A 23,626-nucleotide genomic window follows, 5' to 3' on the forward strand; every position below is an offset into this window, starting at 1 on the left:
TAAGCCAGCAATTGCCAACCTTTCAGACCTCATGGACCACCAAGAAGTCGCAGTTCAATTCTTAGAGCACATACTGGGGTTGGAGGCTCAACAAATATTTCAAACCCAGTTAGTGAGTCCTTTGCTTATATAATATTAAGACTTAGATTATGTAGAGAAGCTTGAATATTTCAAAGAGCAGAATCAAGCCTGTTCTGCCCACTTCAGAGCGGCTGAAGCTGCTGGAGTCAGCCGGTCACTTCTCCCCACCTGCTTCCTCCCTTTCCCACCACCTGGTGCTGCTGACTGATTGCTTTAACGCCTGTCTGTGTATGAAAACAGTCACTCTTTTCTTTTTAAGAAGAAAATAACGGTAACAACAACAACAACAAAAAGGAGGGAGGTGTGTAGAAAATGAAATAAGTAGAGATAAAGAAAGCATTTTAAGTTACTCCGCCCACTGAGAAGTTTTCTTCAGACCTGATGTTTGGGGCTTATGCTTAGGGATCACCTTCAGCCAGGATCGGGACATGTTTGGGTGTGCATCTGAAGTACACGTAGCAGGGATCATTTTAATACCTTTTCCTTTCCGAGTTTCTTATAGAAAGCCCTACTCCTTCCGTTCAGAAAGAGCACATTATGTTTCCATGCTGCCTTGGAAGTCTTTTGTAGGGACAAGTTGGTGCTTCATTGAAACACTGTATTATAGAGCGTACCTTTTTGGACTATGTGATTCTGATTCTAGGGAAGCTACTACTGTGTCACAACTCTGTAAGTTGAAGTTAGCTGATAGCAATGAAAAACCCTTCTTGCCTGGAGATAAGCAAATTCCACCCATTGGAGGTTCAAGAGACTCCTGGCTTCTCACTGAGAAAAAGCTGGATTTGTCACACATGCACACTGCCTTCCCTCCGTCTCAGCTATGACTGCATGTGCTCTGTGCATTCTCCTTTGAACTGCTTGTAACATCGGAACAGTTTCCTCATTGAGGAATTAAATAAAATCTCTAAGTCATGTTTATTTTGAATCTAGGTACAAGTCATGATTTTATCTTTTTTGAAAATTATCCTTAAACCCTTTTTTCTAGTTTGCAGATTAGGAGTTACTCCTGGCAAGCACCTCTGTCACCAGTCATCACTAAGTTATAGATAGACAATGTATTTGTCTTTCTTATTTCTAAAGCCTAAATTCATCCTAATGTCTACATTCAATTCCATGTGAATCCATTTCAGAACTCAGGGGGATGGAAAATAAGACTCTCTTTCCGGATTGGGGAAATATTTTTATTTATTTACTTACTTATTTTTAATTCAATTTATTGGGGTGACTTTGGTTAATAAAATTATAGGTTTCAGAGTTACAATTGTATAACACATCATCTGGATATTATCTATGTTCACCATCCAAAATCCAGACTCCTTCTATTACCATTTACCCCTTGTTTACCTTCTCCTACCTCTCCCCAGCCTCCTATCACTCTGGTACTCACCATACTACTATTGTCTGTCTATGAGGGTGGTTTTTTTTAAATGTAATTCTTCACCTGTTTCACCCAGCCCTTCTACCCCCTCCTCTCTGACAGCTGTCAGTCTGTTCTGTGTATCTATAAGTCTGTTTCTATTTTGTTTGTTAGTTTATTTTGTTCATTACATTCCACATATAAGTGAAGTCCTGTGGTATTTGCCTTTTTCTGTCTGGCTTATTTCACTTAGCACAATACACTCTAGGTCCATCCATGCTGTCATGAAAAGTAAAATTTTCTTTTTTTTTTCTTTACGACCAAGTAGTATTCCATTGTGTAAATGTATCACATATTTTTTATTTTTATTATTTTTTTAAATATTTTATTGATATTTCACAGAGAGGAAGGGAGAGGGATAGAGAGCTAGAAACATCGATGAGAGAGAAACATCGATCAGCTGCCTCCTGCACACCTCACACTGGGGATGTGCCCGCAACCAAGGTACATGCCCTTGACCGGAATGGAACCCGGGACCCTTCAGTCCGCAGGCCGACGCTCTATCCACTGAGCCAAACCGGTTTCGGCCAGATAATTTTTAATCCACTCATCTATTTATGGGCACTTGGGCAGCTTCCAAATCTTGGCTATTGTAAATAGTGCTGCAAGGGACAGAGGAGTGCATATATTCTTTGGAATTAGTGTTTTGAGATTCTTTGGATACATTCCTAGAAGTGGAATCTCTGGGTCTTAAGGCAGTTCCATTTTTCATTTTTTGAGCTAAGTCCATATTGTTTTCCACAGTGGCTGCACCAATCTGCATTTCCACCAATAGTGCAAGTGGGTTCCATTTTCTCTACATCCTCGCCAACACTTGTTGTTTGTTGATTTAATGATAGCCATTCTGACAGGTGTGAGGTGACATCTCATTGTGGTTTTAATTGGTATATCTCTGATGATTAGTGACATTGAGCATCTTTTCATATGTTTATTGGCCATCTGCATGTCCTCTTTGGAGAAGTATCTATTCAGGTTCTTTGCCCATTTTTATTGGATTTTTGTTTTCTTGGTGTTGAGTTGTATAAGTATTTCATAAATTTTGGATATTAACTCTTAGCAGATGTATCATTAGCAAATACGTTTTCCCATTCAATGGGTTGTCTTTGCATTTTGTTGATGCTTTCCTTTGCTGTGCAAAAACTTTTACTTATGAGGTAGACCCATTTGTCTATTTTATTTGTTTGTTTTCCTTGCCTGAAGCAATATATATGAGAAAATATTGCTCTGAGAAATGTCTGAGATTTTATTTCATATTTTCTTCTAGGATTTTTATGATTTCAAGTCTAACATTTAAGTCTTTATAAACATTGTTTTGAACTCTGTCTCTGGCAAATTGCTTTCCTCCATTTCATTTAGTTCTTTTCCTGGGGATTTCTCCTGTTCTTTCATTTGGGGCCTGTTTATTTGTCTTTTCATTTGGCTGCCTCTCTGTACTTGTTTTTGTGTATTAGGTACATCTGCTATCTCCCCTATTTTCGTAGGATGGCATTATATAGTAAGTGCCTTGTGGGGCTCATTAATACAGTCTCCCTGGTCACCTGAGCTAGCCGCTTCATGAATGTCCCTAATCCTAACCCCAGCAACATTACCACCAACCTAGATAAGAACATTTTCCCACTCCCCAAACATTCAATGAGATGATAGACTGGAAATACCCAGAAATGAGGATTCCCACTTACACCATGCCCAAAAGTTTTTAAGTCTCCCAGGTAATGTAATAGGGGTTTTATCCGTCTATTTTATAGTGAAAACAGTCATAAAAGTAAATATGAAGACCCCTGATATTTTTTGAGTTAAGAAGCTTTCAAACACTATACAACTGAACTTCTGTAAGTAATTTAAAGAGTTGATTTTCCTCCATATTAAATTCAATTATCATATAAAAGTTGCCTTTTGATAATAGGAGAGAATTGGTGGGATTTTTAGTACACAGGATGACACTCCAACCAACTGAGCCACACCAGCCAGGAATTGGTGGGATTTTTAGAAGCCAAAGGTCATATTAAGAATCAAGAAAAAAATTCCAAGACTGTATAGAATTTCAACCGCAGCCAGGTATGCATGGGGGAAAAATATATTTAACTATACTCAGTTATTTTGAAATACGTGCTCTGAATAGTTCCAGTGTCACATTTGTCTTCTGAGTAACCGATGTCTGCTTTCTTATGGCTAAAAGAACTTCCATTTGAACCATAAATAAGAAAAAAATAAGCTACTAAAAATGTGACTTTTTAACACAGCCTTTCCATTTTTGTATAGTAAGAAAAATAATTTCTTACATAAAGAATGTGTTCTTTTATATTCCACAAAATATCTTGAGACATATTTTTACAAAGAGGTTTGTATTTAGCAATCAAGTAAATGAATAAATTACGTTTGAACTATGGCTTGAATCCTAACTAAATAAAAACAGAAAAACTGAGAAAGAATTAAAAATTATATATATTTTTGCATGAACTTCTTGATCATCAGGAGAATCATCAGAAATAAGAGACTTTTCTTCTGGTAAGTCAGTATTTTTTTTTAGTGCATCAACTTCTATTTCATTATCTTCTTTTCAATTTAAGTGAGAGGACCCCTGAGGCCTTTATCTGTCAGTACTTAGAGACCCCTGCACCCACGTTAGCAGCTGCTCAGCTTCCCTAATCCATGTGGACCAGGATTGGTGGAGCCCATCCCCTTTCTATGGACATTAGTGTTTTACCTAATTTCGTCAGTGCTCTCATGGGTAGTCTCAAAAGTAAGTCTTTGAAAAATTGTGCAAGAATTTCTGTGGGGTAAGCACTGCCAGGTGCAGGTGTGCACCTGTGGGACTTTGGCAGGTCCTGCACACTGTTCTCCCAGAGGAGGGGCCTTTCCCCTTGCTCCCCAGGGAACCTGCAGGGGCCTCTGCTGCCTCACTTTGTCCCCAGGGCTGATGGTCATGAGACCAGAAGACTGCCAGTCCGATGGTGACAGTGCTCTCTCCCCAGTGTTGACAGTGTGTGTTTCCCCACTGGTGAGTGGGGCATCTCTGACATGTGCTGGTATGTGCACTGCCTCTAGATAGACAGTGGTGATGCTTGCCCAGCATCATGAATACTGTACTTCATGCTCAGGAATGGCAACACTTAAAATATGAATAATAAGATTTATTTATTACTTAAACAGGGTTATACAAGGGAGAAATGAAGGCTAAAAACAGAAGAAAGAAAATAATAAAAGCAAAAACTCCCCAAAACCCCAAAATAATAAAAATCAAAAGATGAAAAATTGACTCACGCCGTGGAGAACAAATAAACAACAAAATAAAAACAGAAAAGAAAAGTAAAATTTCAAAGAGTGAGGGTGAAACAAGTTTTGCCCTTATGACAGGGTGAGCACATTCAACAAGGGGCCCTTGAGCAGGGCCCTCCACAGGCAGCTCCTCCTCTGAGGCAGGAACCAGCATGGGCTCCAGGGAGGGTTCTTCATCCAGCGGTCCTGGGGCCTCAGTTTTGTCTGGGGCCGGCCCTGGCTCCACAGCTACAGCTGGAGAGGCTGCTGGAGGTGGTGAAAGCTCTGGAGGTGGAAATGCCTCCAGCTCTGCATCCTGCTCCTCAGGATGGACTTCAGGTGCGACAGGAGGAGCTGCCTCTGCCTCCTGGGCTGGTGCTGGAGTTGGGAGAGGAGAAAAGATCACCCAGGTGCCTTCATTTCCATCTGTCCCCCAAAGACACAACACAGCTAGAGCCTAGGACCCACCAAAGGATGTGCTCCCCACTGGCAATCCAGCAGATGGGTGGTCTTAGGCGGTCTTTGCTCCTGGCCAGGCTCTAGGGGTGTTCCCTATGTGTCTGGCAAGCGCCTCTCCCCATAAGCTCACATGGACCGCCCCAAACCTTCCCACCCCTACACCTCCCCACTTTCTCACCTTTGGGCCCTTGAGCTGGCCCGTCCATAGGCAGCTCCTCCCCTGAGGCAGGAACCAGCATGGGCTCCAGGGAAGGTTCTTCATCCAGCGGTGCTGGGGCCTCAGTTTTGTCTGGGACCGGCCCTGGCTCCACAGCTACAGCTGGAGAGGCTGGGGGAGGTGGTGAAAGCTCTGGAGATGGAGATGCCTCCAGCTCTGCATCCTGCTCCTCAGGATGGACTTCAGGTGCGACAGGAGGAGCTGCCTCTGCCTCCTGGGCTGGTGCTGGAGTTGGGAGAGGAGAAAAGATCACCCAGGTGCCTGCATTTCCATGTGTCCCCCAAAGACACAACACTGGGCACAGCCCAGGACCCACCACAGGATGTCCTCCCTGCCCAAAGTCCAGCAGATGGGTGGTCTGAGGCTGGTCTTTGTTCCTGGCCAGGCTCTGGGGGTGCTCCCTGTATGTCTGGCAGCAATCCCTCCCCATAAATTCACATGGATCTCCCCACCCATTCCGCCCCTATCACCCCACCTCCTCACCCTTGGGCTCTGCCTCGTTGGGCTCCAGGTCTTCCTGCCCGGTGTCATTAACACGGCCATAGCGCTTCAGAACAGAGTTGAAAATTGCCATCTGCGTATTGGGACTGAGCGGCTTCGAGGTTGGAGGCTTGTTGGGCCTGGGCGGCTTTGGTGGAGGAGTCCTCCTCCATCCACCCACGGGCCCTGGCTCCCCAGACGCCCAGGTGGCCACACTCACTTCAGGCCTGCCCTGGCCCTCAGTGGTGTGGCTCACCGGCCCCTCACTCCTGGACATGGGGCGGGGGTCTTCCTCCACCAGCTGCTGCTCCACCTTGATCTGGGTTGAGCTCTGCAATGACAGTGACTGGCAGCCAGTCAGTAGGCCTCAAGCGTGACCCTAGTCACTGCTGCTTCTGCCCCCTGGACCTTCTGCTCCCGGATCAGGCCCAGCCCTGTGTCTGCACAGACCTCCACCCAGGGGAAATGAGATTCATCTCCAGGGCTCAGGATAGACCTCGGGCAGAGGGCGCCACCCACACTCCATGTCCACCCAGCCAGCCTTGACCTAGGGTGCAAACATGACTGGTCCCGACACCCAAACCCAACCTGTTCCTGTTCCAGGCAGGCCCTGCTCACCTGAACCCCCCTTCACCACCACCTCTCAACACACACACACACACAAACACACACGCACGCACGCACACACATACACATGGTGAGGGACATATGGTTGCTCAGGTGGGATCAGAGGGGAGGCCTGGCCTGAACAAAACTGCCCTAAGCCTCCCTGTGTTACCTCCACGTCCCGCCGTGAAAAGGACCACAGGCGTCGTCTGGGCTGAGTCCGGATCCAGCGGCGGGCACGTCGGAATATACTCTCATCACTGCCTCTCTTGAGGCCTCGGCCTCGGGACACTGGGAGACAACACGAAAACATGGTGTCCTCTCCAATGCCTCTATCTGAGTGAGATGGGAAGGGGCAGTTATAGAATGTGGCTGCCTGGTTACCAGGTTCTGTTAGGCTCCATCGTCAGGAAGTGAGGTCACCCCTGGGTCCCCTACCCCGAGCACCTCCTCAGACATGAGCAGTGACCTCACTTCCTGACGATGGAGCCCAACAGAACCTGGAACCCCGGTAACCAGGCAGCCCCATTCTATAACTGCCCCTTCCCATCTCACTCGGATAGACGCATTGGAGAGGACACCATGTTTTCGTGTTGTCTCCCAGTGTCCCGAGGCCGAGGCCTCAAGAGAGGCAGCGATGAGAGTATATTCCGACGTGCCCGCCGCTGGATCCGGACTCAGCCCAGACGACGCCTGTGGTCCTTTTCACGGCGGGACGCGGAGGTAACACAGGGAGGCTTAGGGCAGTTTTGTTCAGGCCAGGCCACCACTCTGATCCCACCTGAGCAGCCTTATGTCCCCTCCGTGTGTGTGTGTGTGTGTGTGTGTGTGTGTGTATTTGCGCGCATGTTGGGGGGGTGAAGGGGTATTCACATGGCGAGGATCTGCCCAGAACAGGAATAGGTTGGTTTAGGGGGTCAGGACCAGTCATGTTTGCACCCCAGGTCAAGGCTGGCTAGGTGGACGTGGAGTGTGGGTGGCGCCCTCTGCCCGGGGTCTATCCTGAGCCCTGGAGGTGACTCATTTCCCCTGGGTGGAGGTCTGTGCAGACACAGGGCTGGGCCTGTTTTGGAGCAGAAGGTCTGGGCAGAAGCAGCAGTGACTAGGGCCTGGCAGGGCTTGAGTCCTCCTGACTGGCTGCCGGTCACTGTCATTGCAGACCTCAACCCAGATCAAGGTGGAGCAGCAGCTGGTGGAGGAAGACCCCCGCCCCATGTCCAGGAGTGAGGGGCCGGTGAGCCACACCACTGAGGGCCAGGGCAGGCCTGAAGTGAGTGTGGCCACCTGGGCGTCTGGGGAGCCAGGACCTGTGGGTGGATGGAGGAAGACTCCTCCACCAAAGCCGCCCAGGCCCAACAAGCCTCCAACCTCGAAGCCGCTCAGTCCCAACACGCAGATGGCAATTTTCAATTCCGTGTTGAAGTACTATGCCGATGTTAATGACACCAGGCGGGAAGACCTGGAGCCCAAGGAGGCAGAGCCCAAGGGTGAGAAGGTGGGGAGGTGTGGGAGTGGGAAGGGTGGGGGAGGTCCATGTGAGTTTATGGGGAGAAATTGTTGTCAGACACACAGGGAGCACCCCCAGAGCCTGGCCAGGAACAAAGACCGGCCTCTGACCACCCATCTGTTGGACTTTGGGCATGGAGGATGTACTGTGGTGGGTCCTGGGCTTTGGCTGTGTTCTGTCTTTGTAGGACAGATGGACATGCAGGCATCTGGGTGATCTTTTCTCCTCTAGCAACTCCAGCACCAGCCCAGGAGGTGGATGTGGCTCCTGTCGCACCTGAAGTCCATCCTGAGGAGCAGGATGCAGAGCTGGAGGCATCTCCATCTCCAGAGCTTTCACCACCTCCAGCAGCCTCTCCAGCTGCAGCTGTGGAGCTAGGGCCGGCCCCAGACAAAACTGAGGCCCCAGCACCGCTGGATGAAGAACCCTCCCTGGAGCCCATGCTGGTTCCTGCCTCAGAGGAGGAGCTGCCTGTGGAGGAGCCAATTCAAGGGCCGCTTGTTAAATGGCCTCACCCTGTCCCAAGGGAAAAACTTGTTATACCCCCACTCCTTGATCTTTTCCTTTTCTTTTATTTTTTTATTTTGTTTTTATGTTCTCCTTGGCGTGGTTCTGTTTTTTATCTTTTTATTTTTCTTATTTGGGGTTTTTTTTGCTTATATTATTATCTTTATTCTGTTTTTAGCCTTCATTTTTCCATTTTATAATTTATTGTAAATAATGAATAAATGATATTGTTCGTATTTTAAATGGTGCCATTTCTGAGCATGAAGTACATTCCCATTGCTGTTTAAGCACCACCACTGTCTAGTTGCAGGATGTTCCATCACCCCAAAAGGAAACCCTGCACCAACAGTACTCACTCCCCACACCTCCTGTCCCTAGCAACCCCTGATCTGCTTTCTGTCTCTGCCCCTTTACCTGTTCCAGATGTTTCCTAGAAATGGAATCTTGCAATAGGTGCCATTTTGTGTTTGTTGAAATATTTTTTTTTTTCAATCTGAAATAGCATTTTTGTTATTTGAAAGGGAAATTCCAGGTAGTGATCAAATGTAAAGAAAAAAAAAGCCGCCAAAACCGGTTTGGCTCAGTGGATAGAGCATCGGCCTGCGGACTGAAGGGTCCCGGGTTCCATTCCGGTCAAGGGCATGTACCTTGGTTGCGGGCACATCCCCAGTGGGAGGTGTGCAGGAGGCAGCTGATCGATGTTTCTCTCTCATCGATGTTTCTAACTCTCTATCCCTATCCCTTCCTCTCTGTAAAAAATCAATAAGATATATTTAAAAAAAAAAAAAAGCCCTTTTAGTAAGTGTGTGCATGATCTACGATTTCCGGGTAGAGACCTCTGTGCTAAATGTGACCCCAGGGCCAGAAGCCAGTCAGGCAGTGGCTGGCTCTTCCTGTGCTCAAAACAAAAAAGGAGAAAAATGCAGAAATCTGGAAAGAAACCACAAGCTGGAAAGCACTCCTCACAACCCAAGTACCCAAGAGAGAGGTTTAATATCCCTGTGGTGGAGAAAACTCTCAAAAGTTGGTATTTTCTAAAGGGACAAAGAGCAAACATAAGCACTTGCAAGGAGAGGCAGTTCACATGCCAGGATGTGTCAGAGTTGCCTGACTATCCCAATGGGGAGAGCGCACTGTCACCATCAGACTGGCAGGCGGTGGTCTCGTGGTGACCGGTCCCTTCTCTGGGAGGACCGTGTGCAGGGCCTGTCAGAGCCCCACAGGGCACACCTGCACTGGGCAGTGCTTACCCTAGGAGGTTACCCCACTGAAACTCTTGCACAATTTTTCAAAGATGTATTTTCCAGACTACCCGTCAGAGCACTGATGAAATAGCTGGGCATTAGACAAAACACTAATGTCCATAGAAAGGGTTGGGATCTACCAGTCCTGGTCCACATGGAGGAGGGAAGCTGAGCAGCTGCTAAAGTGGGTGTACGTGCTGACAGATAAAGACCTCAGGGGTCCTCTCACATGAGACACATGGAAAAACTGTCTACATCCAGGATCCCATCAGACAGACCACATACATGTGATTTCGAGAGGTAGACACACATATGAGAAAATGACATGATACTGTATGGAGAGAACCCTAAAGGTTCTACCAAAAACTACTAGTGCTGATAAATGAACTTAGTAAAGTAGCAGGATCTAAAATAAATTCCAGAAATCAGTTGCATTTACTGGTATATACACCAATAATTAACTATCACAGAGGGAAAAGAAGAAAATAATTCCATTTAAAATGGAATAAAAAAAATTATACTGGAATAAATTTAACAAAGCATGTGAAATATCTGTACTTCAAAAATTGTAAGACACTGAAGGAAGAAGTTGAAGAAGATACATATAAGTGGAAGCATATACTGTGTTCATGGATTGGAAGAATTATTTTTAAAATGTCCATACTACCCAAAGCAATTTATATATTCTACGCAATTCCTATGAAGATTCCAATGGTGTACTTCACAGAACTGGAACAAATAGTCCAGAAATTTATATGGAACTACAAAAGATACCAAATAGTCACAGCAACTTGAGAAAGAACAACAAAGTCAGAGGTATCACACTGCCTGATATCAAACTAAACTACAAGGCCATCGTAATCACACAGCATGGCACTGGCATTAAAATAGACATATAAATCCATGGATCAGAATAGAGAGCCCAGAAATAAACCCCTGTACCTATGGTCAATTAATATTTAACAATGGAGGCAAGGACATACAGTGGAGTAAATACAGTCTATTCAATGAATGGTGTTGAAAAAAATGGGACCGATAACAGCAACAAATTGAAACAACTACTTTCTTACCACATACACAAGAATAAACTCAAAATGGATAAAGGACTTAAATGATAAACTCGAAGCCACAAAAATCCTAGAACAAAACATAGGCACTAAGATCTTGGATATTTCTCATAGCAATATTTTTTTCTGATACATCTCTTCAGGCACGGGGAACAAAAGGTAAACTAATGGGATTAAATTAAACTAAAATGCTTTTGCACAGGAAAGGTAACCATCAACAAAATGAAAAGACAGCCCACTATCTGGGAGAACATATTTGCCAGTGATATATCTGATAAGAGGTTAATATCCAAAATTTATACAGAACTCAACACCAACAAAACAAACAATCCATTTAAAAAATCAGCAAAGGACCTGATTTTTTAGGACTTCTCCAAAGAGGACATAGAGATGGCCAATAGACATAAGGAAAGATGCTTAGTGTCACTAATTGTCAGAGAAATGCAAATTAAAATGACAATGAGATATCACCTCACACCTGTCAGAATTACTATCATCAATAAATTGACAAATAATAAGTATTGGCAAGGATGTGGAGAAAAGGGAATGCTCTTGTAGTACTGGTGAGAATGTAAATTGGTGCAGAAACTGTAGGAAACAGTATAGGGGTTCCTCAGAATATTAAAAATGGAACTGCCTTTTGAGACAGTAATTCCACTTCTGGGTATATAATCAAAGGAACCCAAAACACTAATTCAAAAAGATATATGCACCCCTACGTTTATTATAGCATTATTTACAATATTCAAGATATGGAAGCAACCCAAGAGCCCATCCTATATAATAAAAGGGTAATATGCATATTGACCCTAATGGCAGAACGACTGGTTGCTGTGATGCACAGTGACCATCAGGGGGCAGACGCTCAACGCTGGAGCTGCCCCCTCGTGGTCAGTGCACTTCCACAGGGAGAGCACCACTTAGCCAGAGACAGGCGCATGTCTGGCCAGTGCAGCGGCAGCAGTAGGAGCCTCTTCCACCGCCACAGCAGTGCTAAGGATATCTGGCTAATGGCTTAGGCCCGCTCCCTAGAGTTGGGCCTAAGCAGGCAGGTGGACATCCCCTGAGGGCTGTGGGCCTAAGCCGTCAGTCAGACATCCCCTGAGGGGTCCCAGACTGTGAGAGGGCGCAGGCCAGGCTGAGGGACCGCCCCCTTAATGCACGAATTTTCGTGCACCGGGCCTCTAGTCAATAGATGAGTGGATAAAAAGTAGTGCTACAAATACTAGTATACAATGGAATAATACTTGGCCATTAAAAACAGTGAAATCTTACCATTTGCAAAAGCATGGATGGACTTAGAGGGTATTATTGCTAAGTGAAATAAGTCAGAGAAAGACAAATACCATGTGATTTCACTTATATGTGGACTCTAAAGAATGAAATAAATGTACAAACTAAATAGAAACAGACTCATCGATACAGAGAACAAACTTATTGTTGCCAGATGAGAGAGGGATTGGGGGTTGGGTGAAGAAGGTGAAGGAATTAAGAAGTACAAATTGACAGTAACAAAATAGTCCTAGGAATGTTAAGTACATCATAAGGAATATAGTCACTAATACTGTAGTAACTATGTATGGTGCCAAGTAAGTACTAGACTTATTAGGGGGATCACTTCATAAATTATATAAATTTCTAACCACTATGCTGTATACCTGAAACTAATATAAAACTAAATATCAACTCTAATTGAAAAGTAAAATTTAAAAAAAATTATAAAAAATATGACACTATTTTGAATTACTTCATGAATAAAAAAAATGGAAAGAGTAAATACTATGAATAATTTCTTTTTAAATATAACTTACAAAATTGACCCTATTAGAAGCATAAACCCTATACAGAACAATTGTCACAGAAGAAAATGGAGGAAATATATAAAGAGTTCCCCCAATAAAAGGCCTAGATAGTGTCATGGGAAGTCTGTCAAAATGTTTATAAGTCAAAATATAAAGAAAACTTAAACTATTCCAAAGCAGAGCAAGTGGCTTTTTTTTTTTTTCAAATTTGTTTTATGGAACATTTATCATTGACCCCCAAACTGATGAAGACTTCATAAAAATAAATTTATTTATTTATTTATTTATTAAATAAATCTTTATTGTTCAGATTATTACAGGTGTTCCTCTTTTTTTTTCCCCCATAGCTCCCCTCCACCTGATTCCCCACCCCACCCCATGCCCTTACCCCCCGCCACTGTCTTCATCCATAGGTGTAAGATTTTTGTCCAGTCTCTTCCCGCACCCCTCACATCCCCTTCCCCCTGAGAATTGTCAGTCCACTCCCTTTCTATGTCCCTGATTCTATTATATTCATCAGTCCATTCTGTTCATCAGATTTTTTATTCACTTGATTTTTAGATTCACTTGTTGGTAGGTATGTATTTGTTGTCATTTTGTTGTTCATAATTTTTATCTTTACCTTTTTCTTCTTCTTCCTCTTCTTAAAGAATACCCTTTAGCATTTTATATAATCCTGGTTTGGTGGTGATGAACTCCTTTAGCTTTTTCTTGTCTGTGAAGCTCTTTATCTGACCTTCAATTCTGAATGATAGCTTTGCTGGGTAGAGTAATCTTGGTTGTAGGTTCTTGCTGTTCATCACTTTGAATATTTCTTGCCACTCCCTTCTGGCCTGCATAGTTTCTGTTGAGAAATCAGCTGACAGTCGTATGGGTACTCCCTTGTTGGTAACTAACCGTTTTTCTCTTGTTGCTTTCAAGATTCTCTCTTTGTCTTTTGCCCTTGGCATTTTAATTATGATGTGTCTTGGTGTGATCCTCTTTGGATTCCTCTTGTTTGGGGTTCTCTGCGCTTCCTGGACTTGTAAGTCTATTTCTTTCACCAGGTAGGGAAAGTTTTCTGTCATTATTTTTTTCTAATAGGTTTTCAATATTTTGCTCTCTCTCTTCTTCTGGCACCCCAATAATTCGGATGTTGGTACGCTTAAAGTTGTCCCAGAGGCTCCTTAAACTATCTTCATATTTTTGGATTTTTTTTCTTTTTGTTTTTCCTTTTGGGTGTTTTTTGTTTCCTCATATTTCAGATCTTTGGTTTGATTCTTGGGGTCCTTTGATCTACAGTTGAATTTCTGTATATTCTTTATTTCAGACAGTGTATGCTTAATTTCTGACTGGTCCTTTTCCATTTTTTTGGCATTCTCATTAAGGTCCTTGAAGGTCTCACTAAGCTCCTTGGAGGTCTCATCAAGTTTCTCAGCAGTTTTTAGAAGATTCTTGAGTAACCTTATAAATGTGGTTTTGAACTCTATGTCTAGTAGTTTGCTTTCCTCCATTTCTTTAATTCGTGACATGTTTCTTATTTATTTTTTTAAATATATTTTATTGATATTTTACAGAGAGGAAGGGAGAGGGACAGAGAGTTAGAAACATCAATGAGAGAGAAACATTGATCAACTGCCTCCTGCACACCCCCCAATGGGGATGTGCCTGCAACGAAGGCACATGCCCTTGACCAGAATCGAACCTGGGACCCTTCAGTCCGCAGGCTGACACTCTATCCACTGAGCCAAACCGGTTAGGGCTAATTCGTGACATGTTTCTTTGTCTCCGCATTTTGCTGCTTCCCTGTGTTGATGGAGTGGTTTTCTGTGGTAGATGACCAGTGGTTCAGCCTATCACCTGAGGTGGACACTCTTGGTGCACCCCTTTGTGGGTTGAGTGCAAAGTCTTGGTGTAGTTAAGCCTTGATTGCTGTTGGTACACTGGGAGGAATTGACCTCCAGGCCAATTGGCTGTGAGGACCCGCTGTGTCTATAATGGAAGAACTGCTGTGCTGGAGACACACTTATGGGACAGGACTTGCTTCAGTGGGGCTTTGGTGCTCACTGAGTCTGCCACTTATGGACGTGAGTAGTTGAAATCTGGTGTCATCTCACACTGACCACTAGATACACTAGCTTCTGGATCTCCAATGGGGTGCAGGTCAGCTACTGTCTGAGGCCACCCAGCAGGAGCTACAGCGAGAACTACAGTTTTCTCCTCTTTGCTTGGGGTTTGGAGGTTTTGGAGCTGTCTGACCAGAGCTGCAGTTTGTTAGGTTAAGCTGCAATAGGGCAGACCATTTATATGCAAAAGCTGCTGCATGGAGCTTGGGTGGGTTTGTAGATTGTGCGGGGCAGGGTCTCAGGGAGTCATTAGGCTAGGGCGTGGCAAACAGCGATGGCTGCCAGTCAGCCGTCTCTGCGTCTCTGCGTTTCTAAGTCCCTGCGTCCCACGCCCCAGCGCAGTAAACAATGATTGCTGTGCGCACCTCTGCAAGAAAGCCACCCTCACTTTCCGACCCGATGGCAGACAGTCCAGCTTCTCCCCGTAGGAATTTGGGTCCCCAGTGTCTCCCCAGAAACTGGAGTTCAGAGTAATCAGGAGGTTGTCTCCCTTCGGGTTGAAATAAGCAGTGCACCCAGACACCAGCCGCCAGCCCGATTCGCACGCCTCTGTACCTCAGCTTTTCAGAGCTTGTGCACATCTCAATGCTCTTTTCTCTTTCCTTCTAGTTGTAGAACTTCTACTCAGCCAGCTTTCCTGAGGTTCTGGGTGATAGACGTTTTGTCTTTTAGTTGTAGTTTTGAAATTGTTGTACGAGGCAGCAGTTTAGGTGTTTACCTGTGCTGCCACCTTGGTTCGGATCTCCATAAAAATTTATTAGTTTTAAACTATATAACCAATCTCAGTTATGACTGTTGATGCAAACATTTTAAATAAGGGTTAACAGATTCTAACGGAATATTTTAAAGATAACCAGTAAAGTTTCTTTCTTAGATTATTGAGAAACCATTAATTTATTATTTTAGTTGAGCTAAGGAGGAAGGTAAGTGTGTGATCTCCATAGATGTAGTGAAGACATTTGACCCTTCCAGATCATCCTGCTCCCTCTCATAGGCTGTCAGGCTCTGCACCCTCTGCCACCAGGCATGAGGGCCCTCTCAGGATTCCTGCCCTGCCTTCAGTCTTTCTCATATGGAGGCCCATAGAACAGAGTTGGTGAGTGGGTAAGGAATCCACTTGTGTCTGGGACTCCCAGGGATTCTCAACTCTCATGTTTGTCTACCTTTCATCTCTAAAAATTCAATAATTCCCAGTTGACTTTTGGCCCTGGTTTTAATTTTCTCTGGATCTGCCAAGAGTGGAACAATTTGTATCTTCCATCTCTCCTTAGAGGAGTTTGTCAACCTTTTGAATTCAGTGTGCATGGTTGCTTTATAACCTCAGCTTTAGGTTTTCTAGAGAGTTCAGAGGGCAGGAGATCCGTGTCCCAGCTCAAGTAATCAGGAAAGAAGGGCTGAATACTTCCTACCTTTGCCTTTTTGTTGTATTCACGTCCTCAGAGAATTGGATGATGCCCACCCACATTGAGGAGGGCACCTGACTTTACTGATTGTACCAATTCAAATGCTAATTTCATCCAGTTCACAACCAGAAATAACATTTAGCCGGATATCTGGATACCCCACAATTCAGTCAAGTTGACACAAAACCCTTACACACACACACACACACACACACACACACACACACACACACACACGGCTTATTCATCAGTGTAACCCAGTAACGAGTCACATACACCTCTCCTATTAACAACCTCATTATTGGTTTAAAGTAGACATGTAAAATTACATTAATTGGAGGATTTTCTATTTTTTTTTTTTGTCTTCAATGTATAAAGAATTTCAATATTTACTCGTGGTTTCTCCCCAGTGGTGGCATTTTGAAAACAACTGATAGTATTTATTAGAAAATTATCTGACCATATTTCAGGAATGAAAGAGGAGCTGTAACTAATAAGCCAGTACACAGAAGAAGAGAAACAAATCCTTCTGCAGACAAATACATGTTGGTATATTAAATTAAGATGAAGGAATAATCACCAAGCTTTTCACAAACAGAATACCTTTCTGAGATTAGTCACTAACCTCAGAGTCTCAATCAGAGACTCTCTAAGGACCACCTGGGCTTCATTGTGTGTTGTCAGAGTTCCTGCCTCACGTGAATATTGGGTTTAGGGAGAAGAGCACAACCATAAGCCAAATCGATGCAAAATTCAATGCATAGCTGGGCGATTTTTTAAAACGACATACAGCTAGCAAGACTAGAAATTAATGAGCATTCTATGTACGCCTCCTCTCTCCTAGCCTCCGTTCTATAATTTGTTTCTCTTGGTTTCTGTTTTGTGTCATTTATTTATTGATCTTATTGTTTAAAAAATACACTTTGCTTCTGATTTTGGATCCTCGCAGTCATCGTTCTCGTGCCTAAGTTGGCTTCAGCTGCACTACTTACCCCAGTTCTCGTTTCTCTGACAGGTGTTCCTGTAGGTAAACACCCCTGCTGCGATCAAGCCACATCCCCTGGCCAGTGTTCCAAATGAGATGAGGGCCTCTGTACTTCTACTTTTTCCTTGGACATTTCACATCTCTTTCAACTTTTTTTTGTAATTTCTGTCCAATGGCAGCTTTTTCTGGGTTAGCTTACATTAATCCAGATCCATCTACATCTCCTACGTGCTCATTCACTCAAACTGATTTGTGTGTTGTTGTATCTAAGTGATGTGTATACATTTTGATTTCAGAGAGGAAGGGAGAGAAGAAGATATAGAAACATCAATGATGAGAGAGAATCATTGATTTGCTGCCTCCTGCACACCCCCTACTGGGGATCGAGCCCACAACCCGGGCCTGTGCCCTTGACCAGAATCGAACCCAGGACCCTTCAGTCTGCAGGCCAGCGCTCTACCCACTGAGCCAAACTAGCTAGGGCAATGTGTATACATTTTAATATTTCCCTGTGTTAGTGGAATCTGTGTATGTCTCTGGTGAGTCATTGGTGGATCATTTGTGGTATCTCTGTTCATAGGCAAGATGGAAGCTAAACCCATTGCTTAACTTTAGAACAAAGCTCAATTTCATACTTTTTGAGAGGAAGCAATGAAGCCTTTTGTGATTCTGGTGCCCTCACTGTGAGCTGTAATTAACGTATACCCTTTAGTAGTAGTTTGGAAATGCTTGAGTTTAGACATGCTAGGGATGATAATGAGTTATAGAAAAAGCAATTTTACAGAGATTGTGGAAGATAATGCATAGCAAGCATCCATATTAACTATTCTTATTATCTTTTGTACCATTTTCTTTTGGGACTTAAAAAAAAAAAAAGCATGTCCATAATTATGTAACCGCTGAGGACTCTGATCATCTCCATTTATTGCTGACAGTACCTGTGACCAATTCTTTTTTGAAGTGGAACAAATTATTTGTAACCCTGATAGACTTTCAAAAATGCTGCCTCCTTCCCCATTCCCAAATCTGCTGGTTCAGGCAGACTGTCTCCTGTGCGGGTAGGTAATATCTAACTGAACAGATAGACTACCTCTATTTTACTTCTTCCTCTGTTGCTTTCCAAGTTAACTCTCCCCACCACCTTGACTTTGTACAAAATTTCTCTTTTCCTCAAAGTTCTTGAAGGATGAGTGTCTTAGTTTGAGCTGCTATAACAAAATACCATAGACCGGTTGCCTTATAAACAACAGAAGTGTATTTCTCACAGTTCTGGAGGCTGGAAGGAGGTCAGGGTACCAGCATGGTCAGGTTTGGTAACAACCCTCTTCCGGTTGCAGATGGCTGACTTCTCATTGTATCCTCACCTAGGGAAAGAATTCCTGGGGGTCTCAATTACGAGCCACCAATCCCATTTATGAGAGCCCCACCCTCATGTCCTAAGTACCTCCCAAAGGCCCTACCTTCTAATGCCATCATTTGGGGGTTAGGATTTCAACATATGGATTTGGGGGAGACATAAACATTTATAAATGTCAGTGTCACATTTTGAACCAACTAGAACTTAAGTTATGTGAAATTTTTTACTATATAGAACACATTAAACTTCAAATATCTTTTGGAAAATTGCCTTAAAAATCAGTTTTGGTCAGCAACAGTTCAATTTTTGTTGGATAATCCAATTTTTAAAATCCCGGTGTTTGGGGCACTTAGGCTGTTTCTAAGTCCTAGCTATTGTAAATTGTGCTGCTATGAACATAGGGGTGCATATATTCTTTCTGATGAAGGTTTCAGGTTTCTTAGGATCTATTCCTAGAAGTTGGATTGCTGGGTCAAATGGGAGTTTCATTTTGCAGATGAAAAAGCTTGTTTACACAATGGAATACTGCGCAGCAATAAAAAAGAAAGAACTCTTACCATTTGCAACAGCATGGATGGACCTGGAGAGTATTAATGCTGAGCAAAATATGCCAGTCAGAGAAAGATAAGTATCACATGATCTCACTCATATGTGGAATCTAATGAATCAAATAAACTGATAATAAAAAAAAAATAGAACCAGTTTCATGGAAGCAGGAATAGACTGTTGAATCTCAGAGGCAAGGTAGGGGAGAGTGGGTGGGTAGAGATCCACCAATGAACTTGTATGCATATATGTATAACCCGTGGACATGGACAGCGGGGTGGGGAGGGCCTGGGTTGGGAGGACGGGAGCGGGCTGGGAGAGGTTAATGGGGCGGGGGCGGGGGGGGAAAGGAGGACCTATGTAATACTTCCAACAATAACGATTTAAAAAAAAAAAATAAAATCCTGGTGTTTTGTTTCTCTCAATCGTATCATACCAATTTACACTTTAAAAAGTTTGCTGTGTGAATTAAAAACAGTGTTATTTAGCAAAGGCAATTATTTGATTACCTCCCCGGTGCTAGTCACAGCCTGGCATTTAATCTGGCTGAGGCCCACAGACCGCAATTTGAACAATCAGGGTAGTTTTCTGTAATTGCAATAAATCATATCATTAACCATGGCAGACTTTTCCTCCCACAGATTTTTTTTTTTCAGTAACAGTTAACTCCTGAACTCCTCGTGAAAGCCAGATTTCACTGCAGGCAAGTGAATTTCATAGTCATCTGGCCGAATATAGAGACAGAGTCTGTGTTGGGAAAACACTGCTGTCCCGAGTGGAGCCTAAAGAGGTCATTCTGACTTTAAGAGATGTAAGGAAAATGGCTATGCCACACATAGTGGCCATCTGGAAGAAGAATTTATGAAAGAATTACCTGCTACAAGGCTGTTTAATTTTCCAACAGGGAAACCCATGGAGATCAAGATGTGAGGTGTACTTAACATTGTTACATTTTGGACATTTATATAAAATACACCTGCTACTGTATTGAGGCTTCCTGTGATAAAAACATGAAAAGAGGAAATATTTTAAAAGGGACATTTATTACCACCTTGTATAAGCTCATTTTACAATATGTCCCTTTCATTCTAGAAATTTAAAAATATTCAGGGCGCTGCCATCTCAAAAACTTGATCTTAATATTGCCCAGTCCAGTGCCTGATAACATAACCCTGTTTAATAGTTTATGATTTCAAGTGATACACTTTTCTTTGTTATGCAGTTGGTGTTCTAACTGTTGCCTTTTGCAATGGAAAATGAGAAGTTTAGAGCATTTTTACTCTAACATTGATTTTGTTAAGCATGTATTTTTTTCTCATTATTGATGTTTTAACCATTTATACTATGTTCCATATTTCTAAGTCTCCTGTGCTTTGTCTGTAAATTTAATAAAATAGCATAGTGTTATGATTATCTAAATTGTACTTAAAATAGAACCAAATACTAATTAGGACTTATAAAGAAATAAATTAATTCTGTGTTGCTAAACCCTTGATAATCAAAGAGGAATGTCCCAATATCAAGGACTCATTCTTCTTTTAAATTTCTTCTGAGCTTTCTTTCTATTTTTAAGGTATTCTTGGCTCCTTTCTATGTGCTGTATTGGGTGCATGGGAGGTAAATTCTCAGTCTTGTATGACTCAAACTGTCTTTATTTTGTCCTCAAATTAATTCCTGTCTGCTGGCTATACCGTTCTAGCTCCAAGATTATTGTCCATCAGACATTTGAACGCATTTCCATGGTCTCCTAGTATCCAGTGCTGTGTCAAGAAGTCTGTTCTTTGAGCATAGTGGTTTGGGTCTATTTCTGGGTTCTCTATTCTATTCCATTGATCTATATGTCTATTCTTGTGCCAGTACCAGGCTGTTTTGAGAACAGTGGCTTTATAATACAGCTTGATATCTGGTATTGAGATCCCCCTACTTTGTTCTTCTCTCTCAGGATTGCTGTGGCTATTCGGGGTCTTTTTTTATTCCAGATGAATTTTTGGAGAGTTCGTTCTAGGTCAAACCACTATGCTCAATTAATATTTGACAAAGGAGGCAAGAACATACAATGGAGTCATGACAGTCTCTTCAATAAATGGTGTTGGGAAAATTGAACAGATGCATGCAAAAAAATGAAACTAGACCACCAACTTACACCATACACAAAAATAAACTCAAAATGGATAAAGGACTTAAACATAAGACAGGAAACCATAAAAATACTAGAGGAATCCAAAGGCAGCAAAATCTCAGACATATGCTGAAGCAATTTCTTCACTGATACCGCTCCCAGGGCAATGGAAACTAAAGAGAAAATAAACAAATGGGACTACATCAAAATAAAAAGCTTTTGCACAGCGAAAGAAACCATCAACAAAACAACAAGAAAGCCCACTGCATGGGAGAACATATTTGCCAATGTTATCATCAATAAGGGTTTAATCTCCAACATTTACAGGGAACTCATACAACTTAACAAAAGGAAGATAAGCAACCCAATAAAAAATGGGCAATGGACCTAAATAGATACTTTTTGAAAGAAGACATAAGGAAGGCCAAGAGACATATGAAAACATGCTCAAAGTCACTAATCATCCGAGAGATGCAAATCAAAACAACAAGGAGGTACCATCTCACACCTGTCAGAATGGTTATCATCAACAAATCAACAAACGACAAGTGCTGGCGAGGATGCGGAGAAAAAGGAACCCTCGTGCACTGCTGGTGGGAATGCAGACTGGTGCAGCCACTGTGGAGAAAAGTATGGAGTTTCCTCAAAAAACTAAAAATGGAACTCCCATTTGACCCAGTGATCTCAATTCTAGGAATATATCCCAAGAAACTAGAAACACCAATCAGAAAGAATATATGCACCCCTATGTTCATAGCGGCACAATTCACCATAGCTGAGATTTGGAAACAGCCTAAGTGCCCATCAGCAGATGAGTGGATTAAAAACCTGTGGTACATTTACACAATATAATAGTATGCTGCTGTAAAAAAGAAGGAATTCTTACCATTTGCAACAGCATGGATGGAACTGGAGAACATTATGCTAAGCGAAATAAGCCAGTCAGAGAAAGATAAATATCACATGATCTCACTCATTTATGGAATATAATGAACAACATAAACAGATGAACAAAAACAGATCCAGAGGCAAACATCAATCAGACTGTCAAACCTCAGAGGGAAGGTAGGGGAGGGTGGGGGTAAGGGGGAGAGATCAACCAAGGACTTGTATGCACACATATAAGCCTAACCAATGGACACAGACAACAGGGGGGTGAGGGCATGAGTGGGGGGTTGGGGGGCAATGGGGGGATAAGGACACATATCAAAAAAGAAAAAAAAGGCCCTGACCCGTGTGGCTCAGTGGATAGAGCGTCGGCCTGCGGACTGAAAGGTCCTGGGTTCGATTCCGGCCAAGGGCATGTACCTGGGTTGCGGGCACATCCCCAGTAGGAGGTATGCAGGAGGCAGCTGATCGATGTTTCTCTCTCATCGATGTTTCTAACTCTCTATCCCTCTCCCTTCCTCTCTGTAAAAAATCAATAAAATATATTTAAAAAAAAAAAGAAAAAAAAGTCTGTTCTTAGTTTAAACTAGTTTTTTATAGGTAATCTATCTTTTTTCTCTGTAGTAGTTTTATTTTTCTCTCTATAGTTGATATTCTGAAACATTATGAATCTTAACATTTTTTTTTCTTTTAAAATTTATCTTCCTTACTATTTGGTAGCCTTTCCCCTTTTTGCTTTTTAGACTTGTTCATTCTAATAACCATGCCATTCCATTTCAAAATCCTTTGTATTTTCATTCCTCAATTATTGTCCTTGTTATATAGATATGTCTTTTTGCCTGTTGACATTTAAAAAAAATTTATGAACACCAAGATTATGGAAAAGTGGGTTTAATGAATAACTAATGCCCTCCAATGGAATTCAGCCATTGCTAATATTTGATGCACTATCCTTTGAAATCTCTATGTGGATATCAAACCTTCTAAACTATCCTCTTCTTTTTAGTAAATTATTTCTCTTTTTTCTGGTGTCAATTGTTCCGGTTATCTCTCTTGGTTATTCTCTTTGGTGCCATTGGTTTTCCTTAGTTGCTTATCCTCCTATCTAATAAAAGAGTAATATGCAGATTGACCATCACTCCCACACACAAGATGGCCGCTCCCATGTGGTCAAAGATCCTGCCCCCATGTGGACACAAGATGGCCACCACAAGATGGCCAGCAGGGGAGGAGAGTTGGGAGGGACAAGTCCTGCAGAGGAGGGCAGTTGGGGGCGATCAGGCCTGCAGAGGAGGACAGTTACGGGTGACCGGGCCGGCAGAGGAGTACAGTTGGGAGGGACAAGGCTTGTAGGGGGGGGGAAGTTGGGGGGGACCAGGCCTGCAGAGGAGGACAGTTAGGGGTGACCGGGCTGGCAGAGGAGTACAGTTGGGAGGGACAAGGCTTGTAGGGGAGGGAAGTTGGGGGGGACCAGGCCTGCAGGGGAGGGAAGTTGGGGGGGGACAAGGCCTGCAGCGGAGGGCAGTTGGGGGAGACCAAGCCTGCAGGGGAGGGCAATTGGGGGTGACCAGACCTGCAGGG

General features: G+C 43.1%; 1 protein-coding gene across 2 annotated transcripts in view; it reads left to right on the top strand.

Annotated features, from left to right (window-relative positions):
• The window catches only part of LOC308247866 (histone-arginine methyltransferase CARM1-like), a 230,643-nt gene that overhangs the window by 19,525 nt on the left and 187,492 nt on the right, over positions 1-23,626 (top strand). The gene's annotated exons all lie outside the window — the stretch shown is intronic.

This window comes from Plecotus auritus (assembly GCF_963455305.1).
Source record: "Plecotus auritus genome assembly, chromosome: 5".
In the NCBI taxonomy this organism is placed as follows: Eukaryota; Metazoa; Chordata; class Mammalia; order Chiroptera; family Vespertilionidae; genus Plecotus; species Plecotus auritus.